This window comes from Poecilia reticulata, chromosome 1 (assembly GCF_904066995.2).
Source record: "Poecilia reticulata chromosome 1, P_reticulata-male-v2, whole genome shotgun sequence".
In the NCBI taxonomy this organism is placed as follows: Eukaryota; Metazoa; Chordata; class Actinopteri; order Cyprinodontiformes; family Poeciliidae; genus Poecilia; species Poecilia reticulata.
In genome coordinates this window covers 14627107-14646263 of record NC_088830.1, presented here as the reverse complement: position 1 = coordinate 14646263, position 19157 = coordinate 14627107, and the positions used below count along the sequence as shown (strand labels likewise).

Sequence of the window (19157 nt, the reverse complement as noted above, 5' to 3'; positions counted from 1 at the left end):
TCATTAAACGCATCATTGGGGTAATTAATCTTTTTCAAGCAGTCCTTGAACAGGTCTCCCAGGGGTGATCTGACATTTATGAGGTGATTGTTTTTTTTTTCCTATTTACAAAAACATAAAAACCTTTCCGAGGCTAAGTTGCACTTATGTTTTGGGGAATCGATTTTAGATTAGAATTTGATTCAAATTTTATCGTTTTACTCTTTCCTCAATGTCTACCTACGACTTGACTGCGAAAATGTAACTGCGCTAAATAAATCAGAAACCCCACACAAACCAGAAAAAAAACAAAAGCCAACAAAGCTCCATCTGGTGATGTTAATGGTTGAGAGGGCACCTAGGTCAATAAATCATGACTTATTTGAGACAGAGGCCGTTTTAATGCTTTCAAAGGGAGCAATAAATTTTAGAATCAATCTGAAATATAACAGTGTGGAGACATGATTAAATGAAAGGCTGGGAAGGGAGTAGAAAAAGCAGGATGAGTGCCACAGTGCAAAGGTTTGTTTAAAAAGGGAAAGAACATCATTTTACTTAGTCACAGTCACATTAGCTTCATGTCCATAGTACTTATTCTGATAGATAAGGTTTATAATTATGTTTCGGGTTTATAATGAATAAATATAAAAGACTTATGCTGCAGACTGATGACAAAAAAAAGGTTGGTTTATTTGCAGGAAATGGACGAAGTACAAATACACATACTGTTCCTGTCCGATTGCTTACACATGAGCAAAGTTTAACAATAATTTATACCATAACAGAGATGGTTTTAAGTGGGAACATAAAAGATTTGTGCATGTTAATTTAATTAATTAAAAAATATATCTTTGTTAACCATCACAGGAATACCACTAAATGATAAATCTTATCAGGTAATCAATAAATTTAAACAAATCTGGGGCTTGGCAGAGAAATAGTTGAAGACCGTAAAGTGAAACAACAAAGAGGTATAACTGAGGAACCAGCAAGAACTGATGCAATCCTAAGAACTGAAATACCACGGGAGAAGTGGAAGGGCTGCACAGTGGCGCAGTTGGTAGAGCTGTTGCCTTGCAGCAAGAAGGTTCTAGGTTCGATTCCCGGCCCGGGGTCTTTCTGCATGGAGTTTGCATGTTCTCCCTGTGCATGCGTGGGTTTTCTCTGGGTACTCTGGTTTCCTCCCACAGGTTAATTGGCCTCTCCAAATTGCCCCTAGGTGTGAGTGTGTGTGTGCATGGTTGTTTGTCCTGTGTGTCTCTGTGTTGCCCTGAGACAGACTGGCGACCTGTCCAGGGTGACCCCGCCTCTCGCCCGGAACGTTAGCTGGATATAGGCACCATCACCCCTATAGCCCCACTAAGGTACAAGGGTGTAAAGAAAATGGATGGATGGAGAAGTGGAAGTGAGAAAAGAACCAGAAGAGCCAATTACAGGTGAGTGGGGACAGCTGGGAGATAGCAGGCTGAGGAAAACAGCTGGGGAAGGGAGCAGAAAGGTAGAATAAGAGAGGAAAGAAAACAGCAGAGCTGAGAAGCAAAGAATGGAGAAGGAAACTACATTAAGAAACAGAGAAACCGTAAATGAAAGCAAAAAACCTGAAACCAAGATAAGTGATTAATAGAAAGAAACACTAATCGAAAGAAACCAACACAAACAAAATTAGAAAATATTGACCAACACAAAGAATAAATGGCAAGGTCTCAGCATGTAAACAATAAAGAAATGTTCATAACAGAAGCAATGAAATGAAATCATTATAAGATCAATTTAATTTTGTACTTATCTTCCCAGTTTGCTTTCTGTCATTCTCACAACACACTTTTGCTGTTGCTGGCTTTTCTTAGACTGAACATGTGAGGCATCTGCTTCAAAGTTACTCTCAAAATATTTCAAAAAAATATTATAACTGTCTATTTTAAACCTCACACAAGAGTAGGCAGTGTGCCCAAGGTTATTTTAGGGTACAATAACAGTTATTTTAAGATTTATAACTATAATGATGCTCACAATTAGATAAAAAGCCCATCGAATTAGAACCTCTCTTGGGTTTTCTCACAAGCTTCCTTCAAGCTTTGATCTCAGATGATAAAAGAAATCTGTGCCAGACTGTCGCGCCGCAGACAGCTGTGTAAGCACCACATTTACTCCTCTAAAACCACGAATGCCTTTCAAATAATTTAGCCACCTTCTCTCCGTATCGGTCATTTTGATTCTGTCCACGTCTAAACTTTTTCTGTCCTCTCCTGTCCTTTACATTTGTGGTCACATTATGACATTCTGAAGAGGCCTTCTTTCTTGGTAATAATAATGTGTTTATTCCCACTTTCATATCTCTCTGTGCTTTTACTTTCACCCTCGTCTCTTGCAACGAATCTGCTTTCTGAAGACCAGCACTGCTTTTTGATCTGACATTTGTAAAAAAATGCCAGTGACCGAGGCAAAGGATTTTACCACATGCCAACTCACTAGCTGGTTTTCCAAACAACTGGCATCAGGAAATTATAGACAGAGATCATTTGAATTTCTGTAAAGATGTCACGGTCCACTTAATTGAAATCCCAGTCAGCAGTGGTTGGATTCATAAGCTTCATTCAGCCGCTTTCTGAGGGAAAAAGTTAATTATCCTCCCATCTGGTGCCTTTAATGTTTTTACAGAGAGACTCGCAGGAGGGGAGTCAGCCACTGGAACCCATAAATAGGAGTGAAATATGAGTCTCTGAGTATAATTGAAGTTTCTGATTTTATAAATGAAATGTTATGCGGAAAGCACTGGAGAGCAAAATCAGTTCCTTGCAAAAGTATTCATGCTCTTTGAAGTTTTTTTTTCACAACCACAAACTTCAATGTGTTTTAATTTTTGATTTTATGTGATAGGTCGACTCAGAGTGGTGCGTACTTTTTGTGGAAGATGAATACAACCGGTGGCTTTTACCAACTATTTTAGAAATACAGTACAGTGTTGAACATGAGTCACCCAAACTGAAGATCATTAATCAGGGAATCGGTCAAGAAGCTCCTGATAACGGTGGAGTAATCTGCAATGGTGGGGCGGTAAATTGTGTGGAAAAGCGGTAAGAAGAAGTTCATTGTTAAAGTATAAAAATCACTAATGAACATGGGGGTGGCTCCATAAACCATGGGGATGTGTTTTTTTTCACTGGGGACAGCCAAACGAATTAGAATTGATGGGAATTTGGATGGGACTGAACACAAGCCAATGCTGGAAGAAAACGTCTTGGATGCTGTGAAAGACTTAAACGGCCCTCAACATGGAGCTACGGCTGGTAGAGATATGCTCCAAATGCAGACAAAACCTTTTATTTTATTTTCAAAATATTTTCGAACTACTGTCTTCCTCTTTAAAATTTTGCAAAAAAGAAAATAAAATAAAATTCCATCAAAAACTTTGCAGCTTAACGTTCCAGTGGGACAAAACATGTTCACGTTTTTGCTGCAAATACATCAATGTAATTGCAGAAAAAAAGAAAAGCACTACAGAGCAAAAGCATTGAGTTGCAATACTTTATCTTGAGGTACTTCAAAAATGTACACAAGCCTCTCTCCAGACTTGGAAAAAAGGTCTTTAATTATTCTAACAACCCTCCCTATATTTTTCACATCAGCCCCTGACGTCCCGGTGCTGCTGTTCACTCAGCCACAGCATCCACAACATCCAGCAAATGGATAAAGCAAGGCCGTAATCGCAAGAAGAGAGCGACATCTGTCTGTGTCGTAACCATGGACACAGAGCCTTCCCTGTTATTTAGCAAACAGTGAGAAATGAAATGAAATAATAATTATGATAACGCTGAAGTCCCATATGTCGTAAAGTGTCTGAAAATATCCAGGCAGTCTATTTCTATCCTGAGCAGCATTAAGTCAGAAATTCACAGCAGGACCGATAAGTGTGCTTTGAAATGCTCTAAGGACTTGATGCTTTTTGTTTCCTTTATTGAACCAAATGCATCAGCTGCAGAGAGAAGAAGGACAAGGGGAAGTTATAGCTGTGCGTTTCACTCCAGCACGCCGTATTTTAGGTTTATTCCCTTATACTTCTTTGGCTGTGTCACACATTCCTGTAACCCAAAGTGAATTATACAGTAACTGAGAGAGCTGCCTATTGAAGTGTGATTGAATTTTAGAGAGGGAATGTTTACCAAAATTGACAGATGCTCATTTTTTTCTGTGCATGATAATTTGTATTTCAGTTACTACAGGCTCAAAAATACAGAATGAAACACAACCCTGAAACCTATAAAGCACTCTTGATTTTCAGATGTCCTTCAAAACTTTTTAAATCACGTTGTGTTTGTTTTCCTTTAGAAGTGCAAGAAGCTAAATCTTTTGCAGTCTTGAAAAGGAGACGAAATGTCAACCTAAGTGACTTTCACCTCCTCCCAGAATCACTTGTTTCCTGTTCATCTTAGCATGAAATGCACTTAAACTTCAAAACGACTCGCATACAAAATAAAGCTAATTCAAAACTAATTAGCTTTGTTAAACTAAATTAGTAATGTTTGTTCGCCTCAGTTATACCTTGCACCTCAGTGGCACAAGAAGACCCATTGCCATAGGTGAATAACACTTCAGCATTGTTTTCCAGTAGCTGAATTATTTATCGTGTGTTTGACTTTTTTTACATTTTCTCAGTTTTGCCATGGAATTGTTTTCGGGACAGGTTGAAAAAAAAATCTGCATAAGTGCCTCAGCTTTCACACTCCATGTGAAGCTCAAGTGCTACACAATCTATGCAACCTCACCTCAGTATGCTAGATGCTTAAACCTGGAAGGGAAACTAACCATATCAATCACTTTCTGTTTAAGTCAGCTGAATTTCATTACTGGACAATGACTCAATCTCTAAATATATAAAACAAAGAAAAACACGACGACCAAACCAAAAGCAACATATCAAGTCAAACACTGAATTCCACACCTTTGCAGTGTTCACAATAATAGCACATCAAATGCAACATCTCATAATCATCTTGATTTCCCTACATTTAGAAATACAATTTTAGGAAACAACGAGACGAGACAGAAGATTTTTACAGAGGCTTCATCATCAAATATTCATGAAATTGACCTGGGTATGGTTAGTTCATGATTACCCGTTTTGAACCAGAATATTGGAAACACTCAAGGGAGGTAACTGTCCCCCCCTCCCCTCAAAAGAAACATTTAGACACTTAGGTAGAGCAAACCATTCTGGTGCTGCTTGTGAACAAAAAAATGCCTCACAAAAAGCTGTCATTTTTGATGACAGCCAATCTAGACATGATTTGATTGTCTGAAAAGAAGAAGAAGAAGACAAAGCCAACAAAGAAACAGAGAGATGTTCTGTGCAGAAAGTGCGTAAATATTTTTAGGCATCTGCAACAATGCAGTGATCCACGAACCGCTGTGGATACGAGTTTGAAATGACAAAATGACGAAAAAGGGTTGAACATTTAGGCGAAAAATCGAAATGTACAGAGGTATTGTGTGAAGACGTAACCTCTGATCCCCTGTGTTGGCAAGTGTCATCATTTCTTGCCACTGGTAGCGACCAGTAATCAGTTAATCAGTTAATCCTCAAACTGTCATTAACTTGACTGCTACTTAATTTCATAGTTATAAAAAAACAGAAGGATTCACAGAAAAGCAAGGCCTAGGTAACAGACAAGATGCAAAGGCAAAAACTTAAGAGAAAAACTTGCTGCAGCTCTGGTGGAAACTCTGTTAATTACTGAGGAAATCCGATGTTTCTTCTCTGTCTGTATGCATTTTGGAGTATTTGTGTTGTTTTTTTTGTTTTTTCTTTGTTTTTTTTCAATTTTCCTACAGTTCCAGCTGGGAGACAAACGAGCAACTAAATTTAGCGAATCGACTCTAACCAGGAGTTGTGTCTCGGCTCCCAAGAGGCTCCGCGCCAGTGCTGCAGACAAGCAGCTGTAAGGGGAAACGCATAACTTTTACCGGGGCTGAGCTCAGCGAGACAGTGTGAGACGAAGTGAGACGGAGTGAGACAGTGTGAGACGGAGTGAGACGGAGTGAGACAGTGTGAGACGGAGTGAGACAGTGTGAGACGGAGTGAGACGTGTCGGACTAATTAAAATTATGAAGTGCCGCTGAAACCCAGTCTGCCCATTACATGAGCATAATGAATGAAGCAACTCGCTGCGGCTTGCTCTGAATCAGTCTTGTCAAGTTCATTTCTCAAATTTGCTTCTCGCTTTTATCAAAGCCTCATCTGTCCAAATATGTGAGGACGATGTTTCCAGTTTTTACAGTTGTGCATTCAAGGGAAAAGTTTTATGTTGCAAATTTTAGATAGATGAATTTGACTATATCGAGTCTAATGTTCCATGGCCGCACTTAACTACTTTAGGTCAACAAATTTTGATAAAAAGAGCTAAACATGAAAAATATTATTGAATCAATAATCCCCTATAAATATAGTAATTGACTGTGTTACCCTTGGCAACAGCAGGTACCGTTGTTTCCAATTCCTGCTTTTTTTTAACATCGTTACTGTTTAAATTACATCTCAGATTTTAGATGAAAGGATGAAAGAAAGGATGAAGGTGGTAGGAGTTCATCCTTTAAGGAGGAGTAACCTCTCCGTCTGTCTGTCGTCGGACAAAACACTTCTACTTTGTCTTTGATGTATCCTCAGCCTAAATCAGGCACGTGCAGAGGGGGGAGCAGGGGGTGCTTGAGCACTCGCCCTTTTTGCTCCTTGCCCCCAAGTGCCCTTTTGGTCAATTTATTTATTTTGTTATTATTATTTCCTAAGCCCTCTTCTGACACATAAAAACATGTGCTAAAATTATTTGCTTTTTTGTTTCTTTTTTGTAACTTTGACCTATTGCCTGTGACGCATGACGCAGTTGCCTCTCGCGTAGTGAGATAAGGCGGCTAACTGCGGATCTCAAAGTAGCAAAAACGTTTTTGGTGAGTAAAGTGGAGTAGACTTGCTACTTGTCAGATGACGGAAAACGTTGAAGTATCGTTTCTGCTTCAGCTTGGAGTCGCGGTTTAAGCAGAGAGGTAATGAAATAAAACAGACACTGACAGGCCTCTGCGTCTGCCTTTCTCTGATGAACTACTGAGCGGGAGGAGACAGCCAGGTGAGGAGAAACTGTTCTTATCTATCGATTCAGTATTTCTATCATACAGACATTAGGCTGTTGTTCTTGTGCTATTAGCTAGCTGCTAGCTAATGACTTTGCTAGCAAAGCAAGATAACTAAAAGCTTCTTCCCTGTATCTTAATGATATCAGTCATTCTTCAGTATCGCTTATGCAATAAGGGCACATCGCCCGTCCAAAACCGATCATCTCCATAATGGATATATGTCCGATCTTCTAATTTCCTTTGCTGCATAATGTACATTGCATTTATTCTAGCATTAGGTAAATGTATCTTGAAGGAAAATAACACTCAAATAAAAGTCCAACAAGGACATTCATTTAGAATTAAAAATAACTCACCCTGAATTACCATGATAAATATAATGAATGTAATAAAAGTGTGTCATTAATGAAGGAAAAAAAAACTCAACCCAGACTTTAAGTTTATGGTCTGGTTCACAGAGTATGAAGTTAAATTTGTTTCCCAATTATTCAATGGAAAACAAAAAAACTAACCTCAGTTAAGTAAAATAAAATTGTAATCAAAACTTTTGGAATTGTAATGATTTCTTTTTTTTTTTTTTTAAGTTTTGTTTAAAAGACTTTTTTTAATTAAATAACTCATTTTTACCAAACATAAACATTTATTTGCACACATCAGGAATCTTTTGTCTTGATTTTAGGCCCTGCTCAAGACGTCAAGTGAGAATCGCAAGCAAAACTTTGAGTCACAAACAAAAACTTAGAATAGCAAGAAAAGATTTCTGACAAGCACAAATAAGTTTGTTTTGCAAAAATGAAAGTTAACAAAGTCAAAAATGTGTGATTTAAATTTTTTAATGTTTTTTTTTAAGCAAAACTCAGTAGGTTTTTCTCATGGTGACATGCATTAACAATTCAATTTTGTTTGTTTTTTTAATTTTTTCTGCGGTTCCACATTAAAGTTTGATGCAGCTCTGCTTTCCTGAATGGACCATATTCATCTCCACTGCAGCAAACCAGCAGCTCTTTTTTATAGATTACAGTCCACTAAAAGGTTGCATTGTGCCCTTGTTTATATTTTTAATAGTGTAATTCTGTAAAGACAAAATATGTCTGGTGGTCTAGCTGATTTACATATCTTGCTAAATTGTGGGTTTGAATATTGCAATGCTTTCCTATAACAAAATAGACCTGCAGAAAGAAATTACTAATAAAATATCTTACATTTGCATAGTGTTATGCTCTATATGGAGATGTTCATTAGCTTTGATTGTATATGTCACATTTTTGTAATTTATCATTGTTTATTAAACTCTGAAAGCTGAGAAGCTTTGTTAATATTCTGTCCTAGAATGTGGTTAGATGTGCCCATTTTTTGTTGTTGAGCACCAGCCCCTTTAGTGGCCTCTGCACAGCCCTGGCCTAAATAATATCACGTTTGTAAAAAGGATTTAATCTCTCAGTTTTAATGAATCCGCAAAAAGAAAGCAAGATCGTCTGCGTCACATAATATTTATTAAAGAAAAATAAAAAATCCTCCAAGAAAGCAAACAAATAATGCTGCAGAAACAGAAGACAATGGAGTCTGAAAGCCTCCAAAAGAAATTGCTACTCTTTCCAGATTGATAAATGCAAATGACTTTTTTTTATGTATTTATTTACATGAGGCTGTGATGTGTTACTTTCTGAGATCTTCATTTCATGTCAGAGGGATAAAATTATTATTATTATTATTATTTTATTTCTTGATTTTGCAGCTTTGGCAGTAATCAGGCCTGGGTGAAACTGAACTCAGCTGTCAAACAATGTTTAAATGTTATGCCTAAAATACTTTTAAATAAAATCACAGCACCAAAAGGTTTTAGATGTACAGTGGGATGTTTTTCATCGTCAACAGGTACGCCCAGAGGTAGATGAGACCGTTTTTATGCTCTCTGTGCTCAAAATAAGCAGCAGGAACCATCCCTTTAAACGCACGTGATTTTCTTTGAGTTCCTATTGGAAAGGTAATACACAGAAACTTAACCAGAGCTAGAATGTGCTTTGGATAAAGGTAGTGTAAGTAAGTGATCATATTTGTGTGAGTTGGTGGAGATTTTATCTAAATTGGACATTTCTACTGCGACTGAGAAACTAATGAATCTTCTTTTTCTTTTTCATCTTACAGGATAAACAGAAGGGAAGGAGAACCCTAAACTCTCCTTTCCCTTTGTATCTTGAGGGGGTATCAAAGTGGGGAAATATCCAAATCATTAAGTCATGAAGAGAATAAAAGCATTGCCCCAAAAAATATATTAACGGTCACATAGTTTCACCAAGGCTGCCTTTTGTAATTTTTTTCTTTTTTACACCACCATTGCTTCACGGATAAGAATGAAAGCTTTTACTCTGAGACTGAAAACGGCTTAAATTAAATCACACATGATGTCACTGGAGCCATTTGTAATGGAGTAATTTTTAATCGCGTTCATAAATCATAGAGCTGATTAAGCGACGCGGCGCAATAACGGTGTAAAACAAATGACTCGCTGATATTAGATTCTTAGTGAAAATGTGTAGCATTTGAATCCCCGCCTCGCCCCCAAACATAATCCGTCTGGCAAGAATCACAGACGAGCACCCTGGTGAGGAAACAGATGTAACATCAAGTCTCATAAATACAAATGAAATCATAGCAGCTCAGCAGAGTGAGGAGCCGGTCCTGAACACTTTAAATTCAGCCCTCCGCTGCAGCTCAGCAGAAGAGAGAGCAGGAGGAGACTTTCCTCAAAGTCGCCTCACAAACAGATAGATGTCAAGGCAGAGTGAAAGACCTTCAAAAGTAAAAGCCATCAGGAGGAACAGATAAGCACACCTGTTGCCATGACAACTAATCAAAAAGGGCCAAAAGTGAAGCCGGTTTCTTTCAGGGCTCCATTAGTTTGACTCTCATGCCATCTCATGGCTGAAATATTCACTTTCATCCACTCAGGCTGTTTAATTGGGATTGTCAGATTTTGAGACGGATAATAAAGTAAATACTGTTTTAATGATATATAAATGTTAGTGATATATATATAAATGTTACATATGTGATCCAAACAGAGTTGCTTTATAAAGATGACTGTAAAAATCCTTTAAAAATTATTTTTCAATTTGTGCATCCAAATATGTAGTAGCATAAGAAAGCTTTCAGACTTCTTAATGAGCTTTTGCTTAAAAGAAAAGAACAAAAACATAGTACATAAGATATTATTAGTGGGACTGTTCCTATTATTAAACATGTCAGCCATCCATCCAGTGTACATTGAGGTCATTCAGCAAGTTCTTGGTGTGACCAGAGATCGCCTCCTAGTGGCACGTGTCCTAAAAACCTTCAAAGGAGGAGCTAAACCAGCTACTTCGAAATCAAGCCAACATCAACAATGAAACCAGTGAACATTCTGGAAAAAAGCCTTCAGATTGTGGACTCTAAAGAGAATCTGGGTGTCACCTTTCCAGGTATGGCCTCAGTAGACGACCTGCTATGAAGACTCAGGTCTTTTAGAGTCCACAGAATGAGTCTGTGGAGCTGATTGACTCAAAGGTAGCATTCGCTATATTCTATAGTTTGATGCACTGGACCAGCAGCTTCCCAAGCAGCTCAGTGGGAGTGACTGGGTAAATGAATCCAGAGGATTCTCCTGCAGGGAGAGGATAACTCGACAATGTCTCCCATACGCACCATTACACCATACCAGGCTGCAGTGTTCTAATGTTAATGTCGCTCAGCAGCTGTTACACTGCTAGTCCAGCAACCCCACTCCGCCCCCATGAAATAATAGAATATGTAAGCAAAATTTAAGAAAGTACATTTCCTTTGTTTACGTTACTTTGCATTTTTAAAATTACATTTTTGTCTAAAATATCTAGATTTCACTTTTGTTGTTGGCTGTTTTTGTTTTTAGTGTGTTGCTCTATACAATTACTTTGCTGCTGATGGGCAGAACATTTCCTCTCCAAGGGAAAATCAGTGGATTATTCTATTCTATTCTATTCTATTCTATTCTATTCTATTCTATTCTATTCTATTCTATTCTATTCTATTCTTCCTGCTACCAGCTGAAGAGAATGAACACCTGTCCTTTAGTGCCATCTAGTGGTCACTGTGTGCATGTCTGACTGAATCTGCCACACTATTATGGAGTAGTTTTAATGGAGATATACCTAAAGTTCTGTGACGACACTTGTGCTTAAACAACTAATGGTTAATTCGATCCTAGTTGAACATCAACACAGGATGTTTTTAGTTGCTCAAAAGTACAAACTTGTAAAAGATAGTGAAAATTAGCTTAGCCTCCAGAGGCTACAAATGTTACACTATTTGTCAGTATTTAGCACTTTATCTAGAACAGGCTTCAGTCCAAAACATGCTTCATAGTAACTAATCTGCACAAACATAGAGGGAACGACCCTTGTTACTTGGATGTAATTTTAAAATAAAAAGGTTTTGTTTTTTTATGACAAACCTGTTGTGAAATTGGGTTATAAGCACATTTGTGTATGAACTGCAGATTTTTTTATTATTATTTTTATTTAACCAATAAGTTAATTTCTGACCTTTTTTTTTGCAAATGTTTTATTTCAAAAATGCATATTTACAAATGCATACATTTTATACATAATTCACTTATGAGCATCTACCTTCTGTTGGTGCACGTATCTGCTGATTTTACCTTTTGACTGAGCATTCAACACAAAGATGTGAAAACTCCATATCTGTGCTCCAGTCACTTTTCAGCAATACAATCTAAAAAATTCTCAATTTTTTTAACCCAGGAAGAAGTGACATCAACTTCCATGTATGACATTTGCCAGCAATTTAAAAGTAAAGGTTTTTTTTCTTTAGCTCAGATATTTAAAAAAAAAAAGAAAAACAATCAGATAACTAAAAAGACAGAGAAGTAAGGTACAGGAAAGAAAAAACGGCTTATTTGTGGGGTCAGTTGCACTGAATGTGCAGAAAAAAAGGCAAATCAAATAGGTTAAGCTGAAGTGACATAAAGGAGCAAAAAGTGTGTGTGCATGTGTGTGTGAATGGTTCTCAGTGCTGAGGCTACAGCCTGATTTCTTCAGTCTTGTCACGCAACGCTCCCTGAAGCTCCTCCCTTCCACTTTAACTAGACTTTCTGAGTTAAAACCCATCTTGATACGTCAACATTTGTAGTTGTGAGAACTGACCTACTGTTTCTCTACTGGGCTAAAACTACAAGTGAATGTTCCCACACATATTCGCTCACTGAAAATGTGTGGAAAGAGCTCACTTCCTACACCCATCTGCAACCATCAGGATTTCTGAATGACCTTGCTTTGAATCCCATTGCTTAGAGTAAATCTCATAAAATGCCATCTATACAGATAAGTGTAAAATTATTTACACCTCTACCTAGATATAAAGTAATCTTTTAAATTTTATCAACATGTTTTTTTTTGTTGTTGTTTTTGACTAAAAATCATATTCAAGTTTTTGAATCCTTACTTGAATCTGATAGAGAATTTGTGGAGAGAGTTGAAGATTAGGGCAACAGCAAAGAGACCTTCCACAAATCAAAACTATTGGGTAACATCACCAAAGATAAATAACTAAATATCAGTGGAGACAATGCAAAAATGTGCTCACCAAAAAGGACGTGTTTAATTGCTATATCAACCCAGATTTTTTTTACTGATGAGAAATGACCTGCACTTATTCACAGAGGATGTAAATACTTAGTGTTTTCACATCAATTGAGAACAAAAAAAGTATTTTTTTTTTTTCAGATTTAATGCACCTTTAGCATTGTTTTCATTTTGAGAAACTGCATTTCTTATTTCCTATCAGAATCAGACTTCTTGGACAAGTAAAAATGACAGTATTAATTTGTCTTTAAAAGGCATGAATACTTTTGGGCTTAACTACAAACTGAAAAATCAAAGTTATGTCAGATTATTACTCGAATAAAAAAAAAGAGAAACTAACAAATAAGTACACATTTGTAAAACTGAAAATATTCAAAAAAAACTGCTAGTATAAGAACACTCTCCCAAAGTACGAAACTGAGAAAAGGGGAAAAACAAAAAAAGACCCATAAGTGTATAAGTAGATGTAATTTTGATGCTTTTTTAAGTCTGATTAATTGATATGGAGCATTAAAGAAAGAGTTGTTGAAACACTTACAATTAAAGGACTGTTTAGAACAAAAACTGGAATTCCCTCAGGTCCCTAACATTGACAGTGGACTGGCCTGCAGCCTCCTCATTCAAAACCATCTCGCGCATAACCGTAACCGTGTTTCTCTTTCTCACGCGATCGGTCGCCTCCAAACATGAGTTCATTCAAACGTTACGGACGAGAGACTTCCGGTCAGCTCGAGGCGTAAACTTGCCTCTTGAACGGTTGATCCCAAATTTTACAGTCTGTGTGGGGCAAGGCTGAATAAATCGGCTTTCCAGCGGGCTGAGGAGGTGAAACTCACATGGTTCGCTTTGATGGATTTCTGTAAGCGGATTTTTTATTTTATTTTAGCTGCGATCAAACTAAAGTGCATGCAGATTTGCGCACTCCTGACAAGAACACAAAGTTATTGTCAGTGCTTTCATGAAATAAATCAAGAAAAAAACGGTTTGTTCTTGTAGGATTGACCCACTTTATAATAGGAACGCCATTACCTGTTTAATGAGGCTCAGTGATTGGCTTTGAGTCAACTGAAAGTAACACAAACTAAAGAAAATCGTCTTGAAAGGGAAACAGCAACTGTTGACCCGTTCCAGCAGTAAATAATTAAGATTCGAACAATTTAAGCATTACTATGAAAAAGAGAGAGCGTTTTCCTTATTTACAGAAATGTCGCTATACCTTTGCTGTTGCATTTTATTTTATTTTATTTTATATTTTTAATCATCTAGCCACATTTCTTGCGGAACAGAGTCGATATAACGTAACTTTAAATTACGAGTTGTTAAACCAAGTACTTCTCACCGGATGGTACAAAACGCCACCAATTATTTTTTAAGTTAACTGTCTTGTGTTACAAGAGTTTGGTTATTATTTTTTATATAACCCCTTTTCTTCTTTACCATCATCTTCTTGCTCCAAGACAAAGGTTATTTCAGAATGTAGAAGGTTGTTTTTATGACAACTATTTTAAAAAGACATGAGGATTGATCGCTTTGTATCATAAGCAACAACCATGAAATTAAAGTAGGCGTTATAAATAAAACCCCCCACTAAAATATAAAATAAATTTGACAATGTGTGTGTTCAGATTTTTTTGTGTACGCATCATGTGAATTTACGTCATGTGATCATTTTAAACATATAATTTGTGGTTTAAATAAATTTTTTTTTATTACTTTTAACACGTTTCTATCTGCTTACAGCTGATTTTGCTGCAACTTCTCAATAAGTATAAACGATATGAAATGGGTGGCTTTTTCTTCAGAAGTATCATGAAACGTTATTTGTGCTGGAGTCGCGTAACCGCATGCCAACCTAAACATCCGCAGCCTAAGTGTCAAACACCCAAATTAAACCACTTGTCTTCGTTTTGGTCGAAGGTTATTTTGACGCATGGTTAGAAAACAGCTGTATATTTACTCAGACCTGTTCCTACAACATGCAGAGTTGCGGGCAGACTCAAACGACTGGACGTCCTTCCTAGAAATATTTCTTCCTCTCTGGTAGTTTTTGAGCGGGTCAGGCCGAGAGGGGAGACGAGAGGGGAGACCCCCCCCCCGCACCCCCCCGCCATTTGCCCCTTTGTACTGACCTGACAAGCGCGTCCTGATGGGGGTTAACGTACCGTGAAGAGGTTAAACAAACGGACAGTCCCGTCAGAAATCCTCCACTTGGTCCTGAAGTTTATGGGGAGGGGAACGGCAGAGGCGGTGTGCGGGTTTAAGCGAGGCGAAAAGTTCAACCTCTCCGATAAACTTCGAAGGTGAAAGTCCATCTTTATAGGCTTCAGTTCTCTACTGATTGTTTCCCTTAATTGTCTCAGGCAGGCTACACTGTTTTTGTGTCTCTATGAACGTTTGGTGGCATTTTGCTATTTTAACTCGAGATTATAAAGGGTTTATAAAGTAAACCGGGGTTTAGACTTTTCTTCTTTGAAAAAAAATTAGTAAGGGATTTCACGAATAGCAGATTCGTGAAATCTAGATCAATTTAAATAAATAAATAAATTCTATACTGTGGTTAACCACAGTATAGAATGTTAACAAATGTTAACATGTTAACATTCGTTAAATGAATTTCACAAATGTTTTTTTTTTCTTCTGCCAAATGTTCATGTATAAAACCACATAGCATCCAAAGGCATTCTGGGAAATAAGTTTCTAAGTTTTGAGTGGTTTGTGTCATTTAGCTTTTAAAGCTAAATATTTACACCTTTACACCTGAAGAAAACAAACCCTGATAATCTTCCCTCAATGTATGGTATGAGTCGACGTCACACTGACTGCAGTTAGCGCAAATGCAAAAGTCATCTGGAAAATGTTTTATATATAGTCTATTTCATTGTGTAATAAAGAGTCCAATGAAAAAATAATAATTTGACAATTAAAGTTAGCAGCTTTATACAACATCAACAGTTGATACAATGAGTAAACAATAATAAAATGAGTGGCTATAAGTCAAACCAAGTTGGAGATTTATGTGCATTAATGCGTAATAAGATGTTTAGCGGAGATTCGAGTCGTTTGAGAAATAGAACGTTCTTGTTCCTTTGTATCTTCAGTCTTTCAATGTATATAACGCAAAGCTATTATGGATAGAAGTACAGCTGATCTGCCTCAAAATTCCAGTGTAATGAGTCTGCAACAATCCCCTAAATCGACTCAAGTGCTTTGAGTTCGAAGTTGGAAAAAAGAAAAAAAAATCTCCTCCCAGCATTGTTGCGAGGTTCACGGTGAGAACTGCAGCTTAAAGTGCCTGACTGAGTTCTGGCGTTCAGAGACTATATATGCTGTTGACTCGCACCGAGAGGAAAGGGAACGACCGAGATTATGGGCAATTAAAGCCCACTTTATGCTGGTCCGCCGGCGTCACCCAGTCTGGCCAAGATCGCTCACCTCGGCTAATATCAATGGGAACAAAGTCAGCAGCATCAACTTATTTGCACGGTGAATTATTAATGTCAGAGCTATCACAGACAGGCTGGGCAGGGGTTGTCAGTTAGGAAAACTATGCAATGAAGATGGTGCTAGAAAGTTATAGAACCACGTGATGGTCTCGGACGCGGCGTGATCAGAAGTGAGTCCGCTTGCTTACCGAGATAATAAGAAAAAAATGGGATTGCAAACTGTAGAAGAGAAAAGTTTAGAGAGACAAAGATACAGTAAATCCAACATTTTGATTTTACTTCAGTTCCAACATGTCAGTTCCCACCTGAATAAATCTCAGCAAATGTCTGACAAACGCGCTCCTCTTTAGACATTTACACGTCTTCTTAAATATTAAAGATAGCGCTCATGATGAATGAAGCTTTGGTTCATTTTACAATAAAACAAACAAAAAAATATTGTGACCAGCAGCAGCTGCCTTGTGGATGGATGTGTAAAAGTGCATTACACACTTTTAACCGGTAGAGGTCCCCGTTTAATCTAAAGGTACAAGCCCTGTGATTCCTTTCTATAATTCATAACTCCTAAAAACCTAAAAGACACACCGTCATTATTCAATAAAGCGGTATTCGCTTATATGGCACAATATTCAGAGATTACATTTCCGCAATGTTTCTTTCTTTTCACGTAATCACATGTGCTTGGGGCATCAGCTCAGATGTCGGGTGAGGTCTCTGTATTCACTGACTTACTGTGTCATTCTGCAGCAAAAACTGTTTAATGTCTCACAGGAGACCATCTGTTTCTGCTTGCCTGTCTCAATGCAGAAACGAACTGGGTCAATGTCTCTCCATTTTTCATATGCTGCGAGAGTAGTGAGCTCCAGAACCATGAGAGGAAAAAATCCTTCAGAATTAACAGCTGCTTTTAACATAGTGACTGCAGAGAAATGAATTAAAGGAACAATGGCATATTATGGTGAGGGTGTATAAAATAATCGAAAATAGCATATTCTAAAATATGAGGAACTCCTACCCAGTGTTAAGCATGGTGGAGGATTTTGATGCTGTGGGCTTTATCCTCTTCCACTAACCTTGCCAGTGCTGCATGCTCACAGGGTGGTCCAGTCACAGTCAACTTTAAATGTCACTCAACAGCACAACAGTGTTTCAATATAGCAGTGTACTCTGGAGGGGTGTGCTGATTGTAAAGAATGGCTAAAGTTTGTTGACAAGTATAGTAACTTGTAATTGTGGAAGATCAATGATAAGATTCCTGTTTATGATTTTTCTGTAGTTTGTTGATGGATCATGTCATTGTGATTTAGGAAGGAAAAGACGTCACTGTAGAGAACAAAGAAGATAATAAAAGTAGAAATGGGAACATAAGACAATCTCCTTAGGGAAAACTGTACATGCAGTCTGTATGGTGCAGTCTTTCTACATCTCCTGACATTCCTGGCTGTTGGGCCACAAATTCTCATACACGACTCAACAAATATCCACTCTATTGACGAAACGTGAAAATAATCTTTTAAGAGTCTTATCCAGCCTCTGCTGGCATCACAGGCTGCCAGAAGGGTCATCTGTGAATTTGTCTGGTCATATACGCTTCCATCATATCAAGGAAAAACTTCTCAACGGTGTGAAAGAATGAAGAGTAGGATGAGAGCAACTCCATCAACATCTTGTTGTGGGTCACAAACCACACCCTGATGATGCTGGAGCGATAGAAACTGGCATATGTCCTCAGCCTCTTCCTCTATTTTGCCTCCTCTTCCTCATCTTTTTCTCTCTGGCCGTTGACGCTGTCCAATATCTTGTTCTTCTGTTGTCAGAAACCCAACAGCGACCCCTATTATACGTGATCCACATGACATAAGCAATTAGAAATGTAGGGGAAAGCAGAGAGTTGTATAATCCCTTTCATGGATGTATAAAAGGATTAGCAAATTGTTCAAAGAATTTAGAAACTGCTTTTTTGACGTGCCTAAGATACACAATGATTTGACGATAGAAGAAGCAGTTCTGAGAATTTCAACTCTGACCAAAGTGACTGAGAAAACCTGTAAAAAAATATATATATATATAGAATACAATTTCTCGGTAACGTTGTGTTAACTGTGTAACACACCATCAATTCACTTTTCAGAATCTCTTAATTTAGCTTCACTGCCGTCCTATGATCGACTTTTGCTTTCTCTCCAGCAAACCAGGAGACAAACTGTGCTTGAGGCCTCACAGCACAGAAGAGTGGGAAGGATCACACTCACCAGCGCCAAGTGGAGAAACATGCTCAATTTGATGCAGCTGTCTCCTGGAGCAAATGTTGATGATCTGATTTATTTTGTGTGGTTGCAACTGTGTTTCTGTTGCATTTGTGGAGTAGAGAAAGAGGCAAGGGGAAGAGGGTGGAGGGGTGGAGGGGATGAGGGTCATGCATGGCATCAGAGCAGGCCAGCAGGCTTTGTTATGAAGCAAAGGGCACGCCAGGCTGGATGAGGATCAGAGCCGGATGAGAGAGAGGAGAGAAGATTGAGACGGAAAAGTGAGAGGGGGGCCTGAGGGGGTTTGGACTGTTGGTCTCTGAAGCAGCCGGTGTGCAACATCGTTCAGGCGGTGTGATGTACACATAGAAACCTGATCTAATGTAGGGTTTAAACAGCCGGACACATCATTTTCTTTCAAAAGTAGAGAGAAACACACTATAATAAAATGACCACTACCAATGCCGCTTTTCCACACATATGGCTCTCAAACTCGACTGTGGAGTTTGTGTAAAAATCTTAAGGAACAAACAGTAGCAAAGAAAAAAAAAAAGGAATGAGAATTTCTATTTTAAAACTAAAACCAAATGAAGACCACAGAGATGATGTACCAACAAATGCTCTGTCATTTAACTAATTAATTAAACTAAAACATCTTATGCTACATTGGAATCAAAAATGCTCTGCAACTTAAAATATTGGCACATTGTTTTTCAAATGACCAATTTTGAAAAGCCTGTTTCTACTATCCT

At 37.9% G+C, this 19157-nt stretch overlaps 1 protein-coding gene across 3 annotated transcripts in view; it reads left to right on the top strand.

The window, feature by feature from the left end:
* The window catches only part of LOC103464269 (cysteine-rich protein 1), a 227440-nt gene that overhangs the window by 113323 nt on the left and 94960 nt on the right, over positions 1 to 19157 (top strand). The window lies entirely within an intron of this gene.